Source organism: Sceloporus occidentalis, unplaced genomic scaffold, assembly GCF_023333645.1.
Source record: "Sceloporus occidentalis isolate IW3139 unplaced genomic scaffold, rSceOcc1.0.p SCAF_2, whole genome shotgun sequence".
NCBI classification, from domain to species: Eukaryota; Metazoa; Chordata; class Lepidosauria; order Squamata; family Phrynosomatidae; genus Sceloporus; species Sceloporus occidentalis.
The window spans coordinates 212,240,706-212,255,837 of NW_028316982.1; the positions used below are offsets into that span (position 1 = coordinate 212,240,706).

The 15,132-nt window shown below is 39.7% G+C and overlaps 1 long non-coding RNA gene across 1 annotated transcript in view; it reads right to left on the bottom strand.

The window, feature by feature from the left end:
- The window catches only part of LOC149319668 (uncharacterized), a 91,061-nt gene extending 88,469 nt beyond the window's left edge, over positions 1 to 2,592 (bottom strand). The window contains exon 1 of the long non-coding RNA XR_016279888.1: positions 2,290 to 2,592. This is a non-coding gene — a long non-coding RNA (uncharacterized LOC149319668). The remainder of the gene's footprint in view (positions 1 to 2,289) is intronic.
- Between the last annotated feature and the right edge of the window lie 12,540 nt (positions 2,593 to 15,132).

Sequence of the window (15,132 nt, forward strand, 5' to 3'; positions counted from 1 at the left end):
AAATGGTCAACCTTTTTCCATGTTAAATGTTTTCCTTTGCCAAGCAAAAACTGGACCATTATATAGCAAAGATCAAAACTCTGAATAATCAAGCCCAGTAATTTTGAGCTATGTAATAACCTAAACCTGTCTCTTAAATTCCAAGTTTTAAAATTAATTTGCCTACAGAGAAGAACTTCTTGATATTTTTTATCTAAACAGAATACCTCTCTGTTACTTAAGCTGTATATCAAGTTTTAGTTAAGAACCTGAAGTTCATAACTGACCATATTGGATGGCTCACTGAATGGAATTTAATAAGCTGATCTTTATATTCATAAAGTATCCAGGAAAAAAAATTATCATGTTCACAAGCATTTCTGAATCCCTGCTAACATTTTATTTTATACTCTTACCCTGGTTATTAGAAGTACAGATTTCTGGTTAAAAACCAGAAAGCTGAACAGCAATATATATTTTTCCACTTAGCAACTTTTTTTTAAAAAAAAAATCCCCAGTGAAATCTACTAAAGCCTATATATTTTATATGCTTTATTAACACCATGAATCTATTACTTCAACATATTTTAATGCAAGATGTTTTCATCGCTGTAAAATTCATGCACTACACTTTAAATATTGCACTTAGGAAATAGTTTACAGTATCATAATTTGGACCACAGCTATATAATACCGAACAACCGCCACTCATGGTGAACTGACAGGAATTTGCAAACCCTTGAGGTTTTATAAAACATCTCAAGCTGTTCCAGGTGCTTAGTTTCCAACCACTAGATTGCATTATTAGAAACATATGAATACACACTCACAAATACAAGTATACAATGCATCCAAACACACTATGATCACTATGATCTTTCATTGTAAAACAAATCGTCCCAGATCTGTGGGGGAAAAGGTGAGAGCTTCCAAATTTGTTAGCAATGCTAATGCTGAATTCTGTAAGCAATTACTTGCAGAGACGCACAACAGGAACAAATCTAAAGCAGTCTGGAGATGCCAGTCTTACAGTATTTCATCCCTTTCTATTATTAATATAAACTGCATAGATTTTACACAGAGTTTGAAAAATCCAACTCTACAGACACATTCAAAGAATCTTAATCTCCCCTTCATAAAGAATCCTAAATGCTCTTTACTAGAAAATACCCAATATTATATTTATAACTTTAAGAAAAGTTTTGTCTTAAAGATTTTCCTAGTCATGTGTAGAGAAACTTCTAGTAAAGGTATTTACTTACTCTTCATATAGCTTTAATGAACTGAAGAGTTCAAGGAATTCTTCTGTTCTTTATCTTGCTGTTTTTAAGAGTAAAGCTCACCATTGTAAACTGACTAAAATGAGATAGTTAACGCTTATATTGATGTTCCAAGGAAAGCTTCTCTGAGTACAAACCTTCTGTACGAATGGGCTCAGTGAAACCTATTCTGAATGGTGAACAGGCTAAAAGAAACGTAAAATGATAATACAAACCATTTTGCATACTAGGAAAAAGAGAGAGAGAGAGAGAGAGAGAGAGAGACCAGAATGAAAAGGAATGTTTCACATCCACTGTATAAAGTCATTTTGACATGCCTACACAACTGGTTATGGCAGCTTTCAGAGTGATTCCTCATCACAAAAAAGAAAGAAAAATGCTCCAGGTTCTTTTAGAGAAAGCGCTCCGTTGGGAAGTTGATTTTGGCCAAGTGCCAAAATCATGTGCAAAAGGGGCCCTCATTACCAATTCATGGCAGCCTTCAGCACTAACAAAAAATGTGACCCAACAGGCTAAAGCAACAACAAAAATTAGAAACTAGGAGACAAAGACAACTTACTTAATATTCTCTCCAGAGCTACATTAAACTTTTTAGTCATTCAAACCCTATTAGTCCAAAGCCATTTCCAACTGCTTTTAAATTATTGTGCCGATATTCTTTAAAAGCTGAAAAGCACTCTTTGTAACTCTTCCCTAACCATTGGATGAATATACATATACATGTATGTATGTATGTATGTATGTATGTAGATGAGAGAAATAGCTACGCATTTTCTTTCCTATTGGTTCTTCTAAATAAAAACAACATGCCACAACTTATTTTATTTTTATGATAACTTTAAAGCTAAACATAACAGTTCTGCTTCCTATTAGCTTTTAAAATCAAGAAAAACAGTTACTGTGTGACAACAACTCTCATTCAGACTATAAAGGAAAGTTTCATGCAAGCAGGATAGTTTTAAGCATTTGCAATTAACTGAGAACTCACTGCACAGTTTCTCATAAAAGCAGATTTGATATTCAGCCTTACCTAGTTGTCGTCTGGCTTTTCTGTGGATCAAAAAGTTTCCTTCCTAAGCACACAGATATTCTTTCACAACCCATAAAGGCCCCTTTTATTAATCCAGCACGGTAACAAACTTCTTTCTGCACCATGTTGGGAGGAGGATGCATCGGTTTTCAAGGCAGAATGCTTACTTAATACACAAAAGCCAGGAGACTGCAGAATACTGAAATTATCTTAAAGAACAGGGCTTTTTAAAAGAAAAGAAAACAAAACGAGTAAGGAGGGTGCGGTTATATGTTAGGCTATCCCTGAGAAAAAGGGCCTAGGCTGCACTAGTACCTAAATGCTAGCAGAAGCTTACTGGGAAAGGAGCCAATGGAATGACTTTGTTTGACCCAGCTGCCAATCTCTCCTGAAGCACTGCGCCAGACTAAACACTGACACTATTTTAACTCAAATCAGGCTACAGCAGCTGTTTGCTTTCCGGCTCTGAGCTATGCACCAGGGCTGTGATGACTCTCCAACACACTCTATCATGTTAAAATATGTTCCTTGTTTGCTTTTGTCATATAGCCGTCATTATGTTTAACCACTTCCTCTCTCCTGGTGCAATAAAAGAAAGATGAGCATGTGTGATTGTTGAAAGAAGAAGAAGAGAGGTGCTCATTGAATGCTGGAGATTGGGAATGGGTTAAAGGATTGGAATACAAGTGGCAGAGCCTGGTACATGATAGGTGATAGAAGATAAATAAAATTTCAGGGAAACCTTTCCACCATTATTGATGTTAGAAACACCAATAAACCACTGAACCCCAAAACTGGCTGCAACACAATTTAAAAATTATTAAGAGAGGAAAATTATTCTATGATTGTATGATTCTAAGTCTAGGATCAATTTGTAATGTTGGCCCTCTGTATCCACAGATTCTGCACCCATTGATTCAATCAACCATGGTTAAAATATCCACACAGAAAAATTGCAAAGAGCAAACCTTTTATATATAAGGTTTTATATATAAAGCACTATTTTACTATGCCATTGTAAAGAGATTGTACAGGAATACCTGTTCAACCTAAACGAATATAAGTCTCCAGGACCAGATGAACTACATCCAAGGGTATTAAAAGAACTGGCAAATGTAATATCAGAGCCATTGGCAATAATCTTTGAGAAGTCCTGGAGAACAGGAGAAGTGCCAGCAGACTGGAGGAGGGCAAACGTTGTCCCCATCTTCAAAAAAGGGAAAAAAGAGGATCCCAACAATTATGGTCCAGTTAGTCTGACATCGATACCAGGAAAGATTCTGGAGCAGATAATTAAACAAAAAGTCTGTGAACATCTAGAAAGCAATTCCATAATCACAAAAAGTCAACACGGGCTTCAGAGAAAGAAATCATGCCAGACAAACCTGATCTCTTTTTTTGATAAAATTACCAACTTGTTAGATGAAGGGAATGCTGTGGATGTAGTATCAAAGTTCCCCATGATATTCTTGCAAACAAGCTTTGTAAAATGTGGGCTAGACAAAGTAACTGTTACATGGATTTGTAATTGGTTGACTGGCCGAAGCCAAAGGGTGCTCAACAATGGCTCCTTTTCATCCTGGAAAGAAGTGACCAGTGGGGTCCCACAGGGCTCTGTCCTGGGCCCAGTGCTATTCAACATCTTTATCAATGACTTGGAGGACAAAATTGGGGGCATACTTATCAAATTTGCAGATGACACCAAATTAGGGGGAATAGCTAACACCCTAGAGGACAGGATCAAGATTCAAAATGACCTGAACAGACTAGAAAACTGGGCCATAGCTAACAAAATGAAATTCAACACAGAGAAATGTAAGGTACTGCACTTAGGGCAGAAAAACGAAAAGCACAGATATAGGATGGAGTACACCTGGCTGAATGAAACTACGTGTGAAAGGGATCTAGGAGTCCAAGTAGACCACAAGTTGAACATGAGTCAACAGTGCAATGCGGCAGCTAACAAGGCCAATGCTATTTTAGGCTGCATCAATAGAAGTATAGTGTCTAGATCAAGGGAAGTCATAGTGCCACTATATTCTGCTCTGGTCAGGCCCCACCTGGAATATTGTGTCCAGTTCTGGGCACCACAATTAAAAAAGGACATTGAGAAACTAGAGCGTGTCCAAAGGAGGGCGACTAAAATGGTGAAAGGTCTGGAAACCATGCCCTACGAGGAACGACTTAGGGAGCTGGGGATGTTTAGCCTGGAGAAGAGAAGATTAAGAGGTGATATGATAGCCCTGTTCAAATATTTGAAGGGACATCATATTGAGGAGGGAGCAAGCTTGTTTTCTTCTGCTCCAGAGACTAGGACCTGAAGCAATGGATGCAAACTGCAGGAAAAGAGATTCCACCTCAACATTAGGAGGAACTTCCTGACAGTAAGGGCTGTTCGACAGTGGAACAAACTCCCTCAGAGTGTAGTGGAGTCTCCTTCCTTGGAGGTCTTCAAGCAGAGGCTGGATGGCCATCTGTCGGGGATGCTTTGATTGTGATTTCCTGCATGGCAGGGGTTGGACTGGATGGCCCCTGTGGTCTCTTCCAACTCTATGATTCTATAATGAGATGGCCCTTCAGATGCTGTTGAAATACAACTCTTAGATGCCCTCGTCAACATAGTCAATGGTGAGGAATACTGGGCACTGCAGTTCAACATCTAGCCACAAAACCTCCATCTACATAATCCCCCAACTTTGCTTCTACAACTCAAAACATAATCCAGCATCTGACCCTAACCTCTACTTTCAAGTAGATAGCATTGCTTAATTCCTTTCCCAGCTTTTCTAGTTCATTCTTGTCTGTAATCATTATTTTAATTTAACCAGCTGAAGCAATAAGTCATTCCTTAGAAATGTGTTCTGACTTACCACCTTGCAAAAAGATAAAGGGCCAATATCTTCATTACATCACCATGTACCAAGTTCCTGTATGACCACAAATTCCCCTTTGTTGGTTATAGGAGAGAAAGATTAAAGGGACTGTCATTTTCTGCACCCAGCAGATTTTCCCCCCCAGGGAGTCCTATAACAAGCGCAGGCTTCCTGAAGATGTCAGAAAATGATAGCTGGTTGGCTGGTAGCAGGACTCCCCAGTGCATGTGCTGGAAATCTTCACTCCATTCCACCTGGAGAGCATAGATATGTTCCCTGTTGTGACTTCAGCCAGTCTCACTTTGACAGGTTTTCCCAGTTTACTGGTGCAATACATGTAGATTCTGGTGTACTCCTATCCTGCCATAGGTAGTACTGTAACATCACAACGTTGAGGTGATATTTGGACATCAGGCTGGATCCATGTTGATAGAAACAGATCTATGTGTCCATAACCCTGCTTTGGGAATCTCCTTGGGGTTTGAGGCACTTAGAGCAGTCCCAGCTTGAAGTGGGGAGCTATCATCATTGCTTTATGATGGCACTGGGAATCCCAGAATGCCTTTCAACCCATTACAGCCACTCTGCTGGTTTTCCCACAGGGGTGGAGGTGAATGTTATTAGATGGCAGGTAGGTTCCCTGAAAGTTGGAACCATATCTTCTGCTGTGCCAAGACTCTAACAGCTGGAAACCAGTACAGTGGATCCTTGTTATACGCTGGGGTTTGGTGTCAAGATCCCCCGTGGATAACAAAATCCATGGATGCTCAAGTCCCATTAAATATAATGACATAGCAAAATGGTGTCCTTTATGAAAAATGGAAAATCAAGTTTTGATATTTGAAATTTATACTTTTTTTTAATATTTTCAAACCGTGGATGCTTGAATCTGTGTATAAAAAATCAGTGTATAAGAAGGGCCGACTTTATTTTGTGATGATTTTTTACTCCAGTATCATCTTCTCTATGTGTTAACGGGCTTCCTTTTATTCAAATCTTCCTTATCATTGCTAGCCTGGCAAGGTAAAACTTGAAAGCATTCAGTGGGGGGAGTCAGAGGGAAATGGTGGGGAGCCAGGGCAGATACAGGTAAATTTCCAGATAGAGGAGTCCAGAAGGAGACAATAAGCAGGGTCAGTCATGAAGGCTGAAATTGTAAATCTGAAGTGTCAAGACAAAGAGACACAATCCAGTGCAGGCAGGCCTCAAGAAGGCAGCAGGCCAGGAAAGGGAGGTGAGACAAGACAAGGCAAAGCAGATACTTTGATGGTAAATTGCTTAGGTGTCTTTTATGATACCCAGTTATATAACTTAGATACTGTTTTAATTGCCATGGTAGCATTCTACAGAATCCTTGACGGTTGTTGTTACTTCTGCTCTAGACGCTTTTGCAAAGAGCTCAAGGTCAGTAAAGCTCTCTGGCACAGAATTTTAAATACTTCACAACTGTAAATCCCATGATTTCAGATTATGGAGTCATGGTGTAAAAAAGAGCATCAAAATGCTATAACTATGTAGAGGACCCTGTAGGTTCTCAAGGTTTCCTGGACTGACAGAATTTATTGTTATTGTTATTAAATTTTATTTATAAAGTGCTGTAAATTTGAACGGTGTGTGTGTGTGCCATCAAGTCTCCTGCTGACTCATGGCAACCCCATAAATTTCATAGGGTTCTCTTATGGATTGGTTTGCCAATTCCTTTTTTTTAGATATATACCCTACAGCACTTGGCATTTTGGGTCATCTCCCACCCAAGTACTGACCAAAGCTGATTCTACTTAGCTTCCTGGATCAGATGATATCTGGTACCTTTAGAATATTTAGGCTAATTCACATTTTTCTGGGCATTATCTGGGTATCACAGTAAAAAATGGTGGGGACCCAGGGCTGGTACAGCTCTCCTGTTCCTAAGAGCTGCACTCAAGCTCTTCAGTTTTGTGAGCTTTTGGGGAGGGAACACCTGCTGAATCTCCAGCCAGTTTCCCTTATGGATGAGCTTGGAAGTTACAATTGTTAATAGTATGATGCACCTGTGTGTGTCACTGTCATAACTCTTCCCCTAGAGTCAGAGGATTGAGATGGAGAGAAAAAGGCAGATAGCCAGGAATCTGTTGCTCCTGATAACAATTACCTTTGTGAGTCTGTAGAGCCAGGGATTGAGGCAAAGAACTACTCTCTAGTATGAGGCTGCAGATGTTGAGGACCTATTGCTATCATTCATGGAGTGATGAAGAGACAAAGAGAGACTGCATCCTTTCCAGTGTTGTTAAGTAGGAAACACTGATCTAATTAGACACCTGGTGCTTTAGAGACAGTTGCCCATAAATCTCCCAGCAGCTCCCTAGCATCTCTGTGACTCACAACAGTCTTATTTGTGTGACTGACAGTACTCTTGACCTTGGGCTGGATATGCTTTTAGGACTCTATTTTACTTCTTGCTGACTTTGGGGGTGTACGGACCACCCCTTTTAGCACTGAATCGGGGCTGTGGTACCCCAATCTTGCCTTTCTGTGGTGCAAAAAGGAGCCGCAAAAGCATCGGAAAGGGCACTATAGCCACTGGTGCCGCAGCTTTTTGGTGCTTGTTTGGCACTGCATCATGTAGACACATTGCTGTGCCAGAGGAGCGCTGTGATGCTATGCACTGTGTGGTTTGGTGCACGGCATCACACCAGCCTCGGGTGTGATGTTGTGCAGACGCCTCATCCCGACTGTGTCCCCAGGCTGGCCTTAATGACCGGTCTGTACAGAGCCTTAGTTTATCTGGACTACTGACTTGCTGAATGACTTCTGACTTACAATCACATTTTTGCCTCTCCTTCCATCCTGCTGGATACTATGGGACTGAACTGGACCTGGTCTGAATTAACTATACAACAGCTCACATCAAAAGTTAGATCAACAGCTCTTGTTCCTGAGAGCTGTTCCAATGGCACAAAGCATTGGGATAGGACACTTGCTGTTTAAAGGATAGGACAGTTACCAAAGACCAGCATTATATGGCAGGTAAGAAATTTTGGAGAACATTTTCTGCCTCCACAACCAGCAACACAATTTATTGTTACCAAACCAGTTATAAATCAAGTTGCAAATTACTTTCAGGAAGATGTGAACCCCCCCCCCCACCTCCTTGCTGTCCTACTGTTGGCAGACACATTTACACACACACCCCCAAGACAAGCTTCTAGCACTGAATGTTTTCAGGAAAGGGGCTTTCAAGAGATTGCTATATTATTTGAATTGAGCTGATTTAACTGTTTTTATTTTTATCAATTGTGTGTATTTTGAATTGTTTTAATATTGTAAATAGTTTAGTTCTCTCTTAACACTGACTTTTGTATGGTTTCCACTATATTGTACTTTTAAATTGCAAGGCACCTTTTTGGGAAAAGGCAAGGAATGAATTAATTTGAGGAGGTAGGATGATGGAGGAAGTGGAGAAGAAGGAATGGAATCAAAAGGAAGAATTTCCCATAAGTGCCATGGAATTACCATAAATAATATTATTTCCGACAATAGTTGCAGACATTGGTCATGACAGTCCTGAAGAAACATCTAGAAGAGCATTTCAGTCATATAAAATAATGTCCCACAGAGCCAAGGACTAAATAAATCTAGAGTCCAAATATTACTTGCATTATTCTGTGGCCCAATATGGACATAACGCCAAATCCGAGTTGTGCAGATAAGTCTTTCTCAGGCTCATAGGGTCTTCATCTTGCATTCCTTGAATGCAACCACAAGGAGAAGATGGCAGGCTTTAACTTGTGTTTCAATTTTATACACTCTGGAGGGAGGGGTACCGAATGATAAATGGAAAAAACCCTGATCATGTTTGTTCAGAAATAAAGACCACTAAATTTAATAGGAGTAGGGGAGTTAAAGATTGCAGCTCAAGTTATGTATTTCAGTATTTGTCACTTAAAAACTAAATGCTTTCCTTGAAAAGTTTAAAGTACCCATACGTCTGCCAACATATGCCTTTGGTGTGTGTTATGTTGAGTTTTTAAATATTTTTACTCAGTAATGAAAACATTTCAGTGTGTATGTGTGTGTGTGTGTGTGTGCGCGCGCGCGCATGAGCACACACACACACATTATTTTTGAGGATGAGAAATGTTCATGACCAACACAGAAAGGAATCCCCAAGTTTCATGTTTTTCATCTAGTTTAATCTTTTGAAACAGCTACCAAAAATAATTTTCATATGTATTTATTACACAGTATTTGTAAATGCAAATTGAACACTTGAAATTAGAGAAACACTTCTAAGATGTGGAATTTGGTAAAGAAGTATATTGTTGGACCTATCTGTTTCAAACAAGTTTACATGATAGAGTTAACATGGTGGCATTTAACTTTAAAATTAAAAGCTAAAATTTCATGTCAGTGAATACATATATAAGATTATTGGCAGTTTACATGATATATTTCTTTGAAGGAATGATCTTCCAAATGTTGAGACCATTCTCTTATAGAATTTGTTTAAACTACTGAAGAAGTTGAAATTCATTCAGTGAATTTTAGATTTAAATTTTAATGGGTGTTTACTCAATGACTCAATACATTGTAATTAATTGTATCCCAATTTTCTATCATGAGTTGCATGTAAAATAGCCAAAATAGCTAAAATGACTGAAGAAAAATATAAAATAATGTATATAGATAATGCTCTAGCAGAGTTCCATTAGATTTTCCACTTGTGCAAGAGATTCCACTCTGCCCAACAACATTATTCTATTGTACAAGATAGTCATAGAATCATAGAGTTGGAAGAGACCGCAAGGGTCATCCAGTATATCAACTAGAACTAGACTTGTGCTAGTGCTACAATACTTGCACTGATAGAATTAAACCACTAGGTACTGGTGCATATGTCTTTATATATCTATAAGTTAAAAAAAAACACATCTATATACAAAAGAAGGGCAGCAGCATTAAAATAGGACAATAACATATCCTAAGCAGCACTCACATGCATCCAAAGCTTTTTGAAATAGCAATATATTATTTGCTATGGATAAAATTGTTTGCTACCTTTTTCATAGAGGGAAGTTATGCTCAGTTTTCAAAGGCTATTTCCATTTTGGAACTCATTCTGCATAAAATGTACACTTGGTATTTTTGTGCAGAAAACAGCATTTTTTTCTGAACAGCAAACAGAATTTTCTACAAAGAAAACAGCATTTTCTCTGCAGGAAACAGCACCCACTCTCATCCATATTTCTGCACAGAAATATTTTCTCTATAGAAAAATGTTATTTCCTGTTCATAAAATGCTGTTTTATGCACAAAATAAAATACTGCACATAATTTTTGCATAGACTAAGTGCTAAGATTAGCACTCAGTCTAGAATTGTTCTTGTAAGGGTTTCTCAACTCTCAAGAAATGGATTTTCCACAATATTTTGAATAGTCTTTCCATCCTTAGGTGAATGAAAGGATCCTGTTTTGGACAATTAAAGGACAACGAATAGGATCCTGTTTTGTCTAGCACAATTTGGCACACAGATAGGGAAGAAACAACCTCATACTATGAGTCCTAGCTGATCAGCTCAGAGTTAGTATTCAATACTGTCTTAGTAAGACATTGGCGCGTTACACACCGCCATAAGGGACGTCCTTAGGACGTCCCATTTTGAAAAAGGGGCGTCTCTTCCAGACGCCCCTTACCCTATCATGGACAGAGTCCATAACAAATGGTGGCGGCCGTTCCACATGGCCGCCGTCATTTTGACGTAATGGACGCTATGTGTCCGCACATCACGCCCCGGAAGTGACGCCACGAGTGCACGACTAGCGCCTCGCGGCGTATCTTCCAGGCTGCAAGAAGTAGCGCAATTCTCGTGCTCCTTCTTTGCTGTGTCCAGGAACTGCGCCGTTTGGCTGCTGCGGTTCCCGGACGCAGCAGCCGGCAGCGGCAGCAGACCGCCGCATTTCGGCGGTCTGTAACCCGCCATTGTTTCTTTTAATTTTTAAAAAATTATTAATTTGCAAACATTCTTGGAGGTTCACTATGCTGAAACAAATGGCAATCAAGGCAGTTTTTCCACATGCCCCTGTTTTAAGTTCCCCACAAGGAGGTGCAAAAACTGGGATGTACCTATAGGATAAATATGGAAACAAGCAAGGTATGAAAGTGTTGCAGCCAGATTGTTAACTGAGGAAAGTTAGAGAGACCATACAATGCTCCTATTGAAACAGCTTCACTGGCTGCCAGTTTTCTTCTGGGCCCATTTCAAAGTGCTGCTGCTAACCCTGAGATCATCAGGAGAGGCCCTTCTCTGAGTCCCACAACCATCACAAGCACGGTTGGTGGGGACATGAGAGAGGGCCTTGGTGACTGCCCCTAGAATACCGCCCTCCTTGTATCCTTCTGTCAGCAGGCTAAAACCTTTTTATTCAAAAAGACTCTTAAAACCGAAAGGTTTTAAAGAATGGGCTACAAAGGTACTGCAATCTTGTTTTAATGCTGATGTTTTGTATATTTTAAATTGTATTGTTCTTATTGTAAGTCACTTTGAGCCCCAATTTTGGGGGGAAAAGCAGGACATAAATGATGATGATGATGATGATGATGATGATGATGATGATGCCGCTCCATGATACCCACAGTAATAGTTCTACTTACAATATCTTAGAGACAAGAATTACAAAGTAGGAAAGGATCCTGTGGGGTCATCATGGTCAGTCTCCCAAACCATAACAAAAATAATTCCTTAAATATTTGCATCTTCAGTTTTTATTAAAGTTAAATTCAAGCAATTGCCTGCTAGAGCCCCTGTGGGTTAGTTAGCTACTTTTGAGACTTTATGCCAGGATTTAATTTAGAGATTGAATTCTTGGACTATACCTGGGGTGTATTAAATGCATTTGAAGGATGGTACCTTTCTGGGCAGCGTGCCTTACATTTTAGTAGGTATTGAAGATTAGCAAAGTGCTACCCTGATCTAGCAACCTCAGAATTGCTCCTCTGGCTGCTTAAAACAGAAATGAAGGCATTATATCTTTTGGAACAGCTCTTCTGGTGTTTGGATTTGAAAGGGAAAGGATAAGGTGTGAGAGGTGCTGACTTATGGATAACTCTCATCAAACTAGGTTGATGTCTGGGATAGCTGGAGGCAGGTGAAGGCTTTCTTTGTAGCAAGAATTTAGTCTGTGCTGAAACCAAATCTGAAAGGAGGCAGAGAATTAGTAAGAGAAAAAGGTTCCTTTTTAAAACACTGATCTACATTGAGTTTCTCACTGATATTTTCTCATATGTTGACCACTTTAGGGATAGTGGAAATCTGACCAATAAAACATGTTATATGCATAACTAAGTAGAGTCTTAAGCTATTTTATACTTAAAAGACTTTGTGTAACAAAATAACAAAGTACAGTGCACCCAAACGATATGAGGGCACACTATATGCGGCTTTCAGCTTACGCTGAAGCCACGTTGCAATAAAACAAATGGTGCATGCACACCGTCACACCACTGTACCTTGGCCCAATTATATTCAATGGGGCTTGAGTATAGAAGTTATTCACCTTACACAGGTGGGGGTCCAGAACGGATCCCCCACGTAAGGCAAGGGTCCACTGTACAGATATTTTACAGATATTTATTCCCTTTAACCTGTTGAGAGAATGTCTTTAAAATATTATCTGACACAGTGTTTCTTACAATAGACAGGCATGATAGAATGTGAAGTTAAGTTTGGATATACAGTATAGAAACCTGAATGTCACACACAATATTACATGCTTTCTTCATCCTGTTTTGCTCTGTTTCCACACAGTCCCATCCCTACAAAAGTCAAATAGTAATGAAAAGTGAAAGGCTCATGACTGATAAGTCAAAGTAAGAGCTGCTGGACAGACTAGAACATTTTATTTTTGAGAGGGAGACACAAAATGGTTGTAGCTGAAAAATAAAATATAAATATTAGTATCTGAAAAATTGTCCAACTACAAATGTGTCCTACAGTGGGGGAAAAACCTATTCAATTTTGAGATTAATTGTAGGGGTAATATATTATATTACCCTTGTTACTATAATTATATAGTAAACTATACGCTATATACTATAATTATATAGTAAACACTCAACTCTAAGCAATCTTGGAAGAAATGGATTTTCTAGATCCATTTCAAACCAGATTTAGGACAGGATATGGAGTTCAGTTTGCCATGGTTGCCTTAGTCGATGATCTCCGTCTAGGCACTGACAGGGGAAATGTGACCCTGTTGGTGCTCTTGGACATCTCAGTGGCCTTCTATACCATAGACCATGGTATCCTTCTGGAACACCTGAGAGAATTGGGAATTGGAGGCACTGCTTTGCAGTGGTTCCGTTCCTACCTCTCAGACAGATTCCAGGTGGTGATGGGAGACAGTTGCTCTTCTAAAAGAGAGCTAAAATCTGGTGTCCCCCAGGGCGCCATCCTGTTTCCCATGCTGTTTAACATTTACGTGAAGCTGCTGGGTGAGATCATCCAGAGACATGGGGCAGGGTGTTATCAGTACGCTGATGACACCCAAATATACTTCTCTATGTCTCTGACTGATGCAGTGACTAAGGTTGGCATCTCTCCTCTGAATGCAGAGGGCGGTAATGGACTGGATGAGGGAAAATAAACTCAAGCTGAATCCAGGTAAGATGGAGGTACTTGTCATAGGAACCCCTAATCTGGGAATGGAGATATGCCAGCCAGTTCTGGACAGGGTCACATTTGCCCTGAAGGACTCTGTCCGCAGTCTGGGGGTGCTCCTTGATTTGTCGCTCCAACTAACTGCTCAGGTGGATGCGACGGTCAGGAGCACTTGTTATCAGCTTCAGCTGATACGCCAGCTGCGCCCCTTCCTGGAGCTGGGAGACCTTGAAACAGTAGTACATGCTGGGCTTGACTTCTGCAACACACTCTACATGGGGCTACCCTCGTGCCAAGTTTGGAAACTCCAACTGGTACAAAATATGGCAGCCAGGTTGGTCTCGGGCACAGTTACAACTGGCCACATTACACTTGTTTTAAAATCTCTCCACTAGCTGTCTATTAGTGTCCGGGCAAGGTACAAGATGTTGGTTATGACCTTTAAAGCCCTACATGGCCTGGGTCCTGACTACTTGTGGGAGCATCTTCTTCCACATAATCCTCCCCACACTCTTCGATCCTCTGGGAAGAAGCCACTGCAATCCAAGACCAGACTTTCTGCGGTGACCTAGAGGACCTCCTCTTCTGCCGCTGCTAGGCTCTGGAATGGCCTGCTGAACAAGATCCATCATATTACTACCAAAAAGGCCATTAAGACGGATCTTTTCCAGCAGGCCTTTTCAGATTAGCCCTTCGAGATTAGCCTCCCCTAATTCTACCATTGGCCCCTGTCCTCCCACCCCACCCCCCAGAAGAGGACATCTTCTCACTCTACTCATAATTTTAGAGAACTTGCTTGGATCATTTTAATTCAGTTTATCATTTAATCTCTTTTTATGAATTTGACTTTGTTTTATGATTGGTGGAGGGTTGGCATATGGGGTTGTTTTTCAATTATAATTTTAACTGTACCGTGTTTTATCTTTATATTATTATAATCCACTTTGATTCCTTGCAAAAAAGTGGAATATAAATAAATTGTATTATTATTAGTAGTATTAGTATTATTAATTAACCTGTCAATTATGGTACACTTCACATTTTTACTTTTTCACAACTGTTTTTTTAATTAAAATATTTTTTCTGTCAATGGTACCCTGGAATTTGTTTCTTTACAGGACAGAAAAGATACACTGTATCCATATATACTCTGTGAATGAACATATACAGACAAGGATGGATGGATGGGTGAATATTTGTTTATTAATTAAAATATTTATTCTTGGTGTTATTGTATGCCTAAGAGAAACCTGTCACAGGATTTCTATGGCAAGATTTGATTGATGGGAGATTGTCATTGCCTTCCTTTGGCTGAGTGTCACTCAATGGATTTC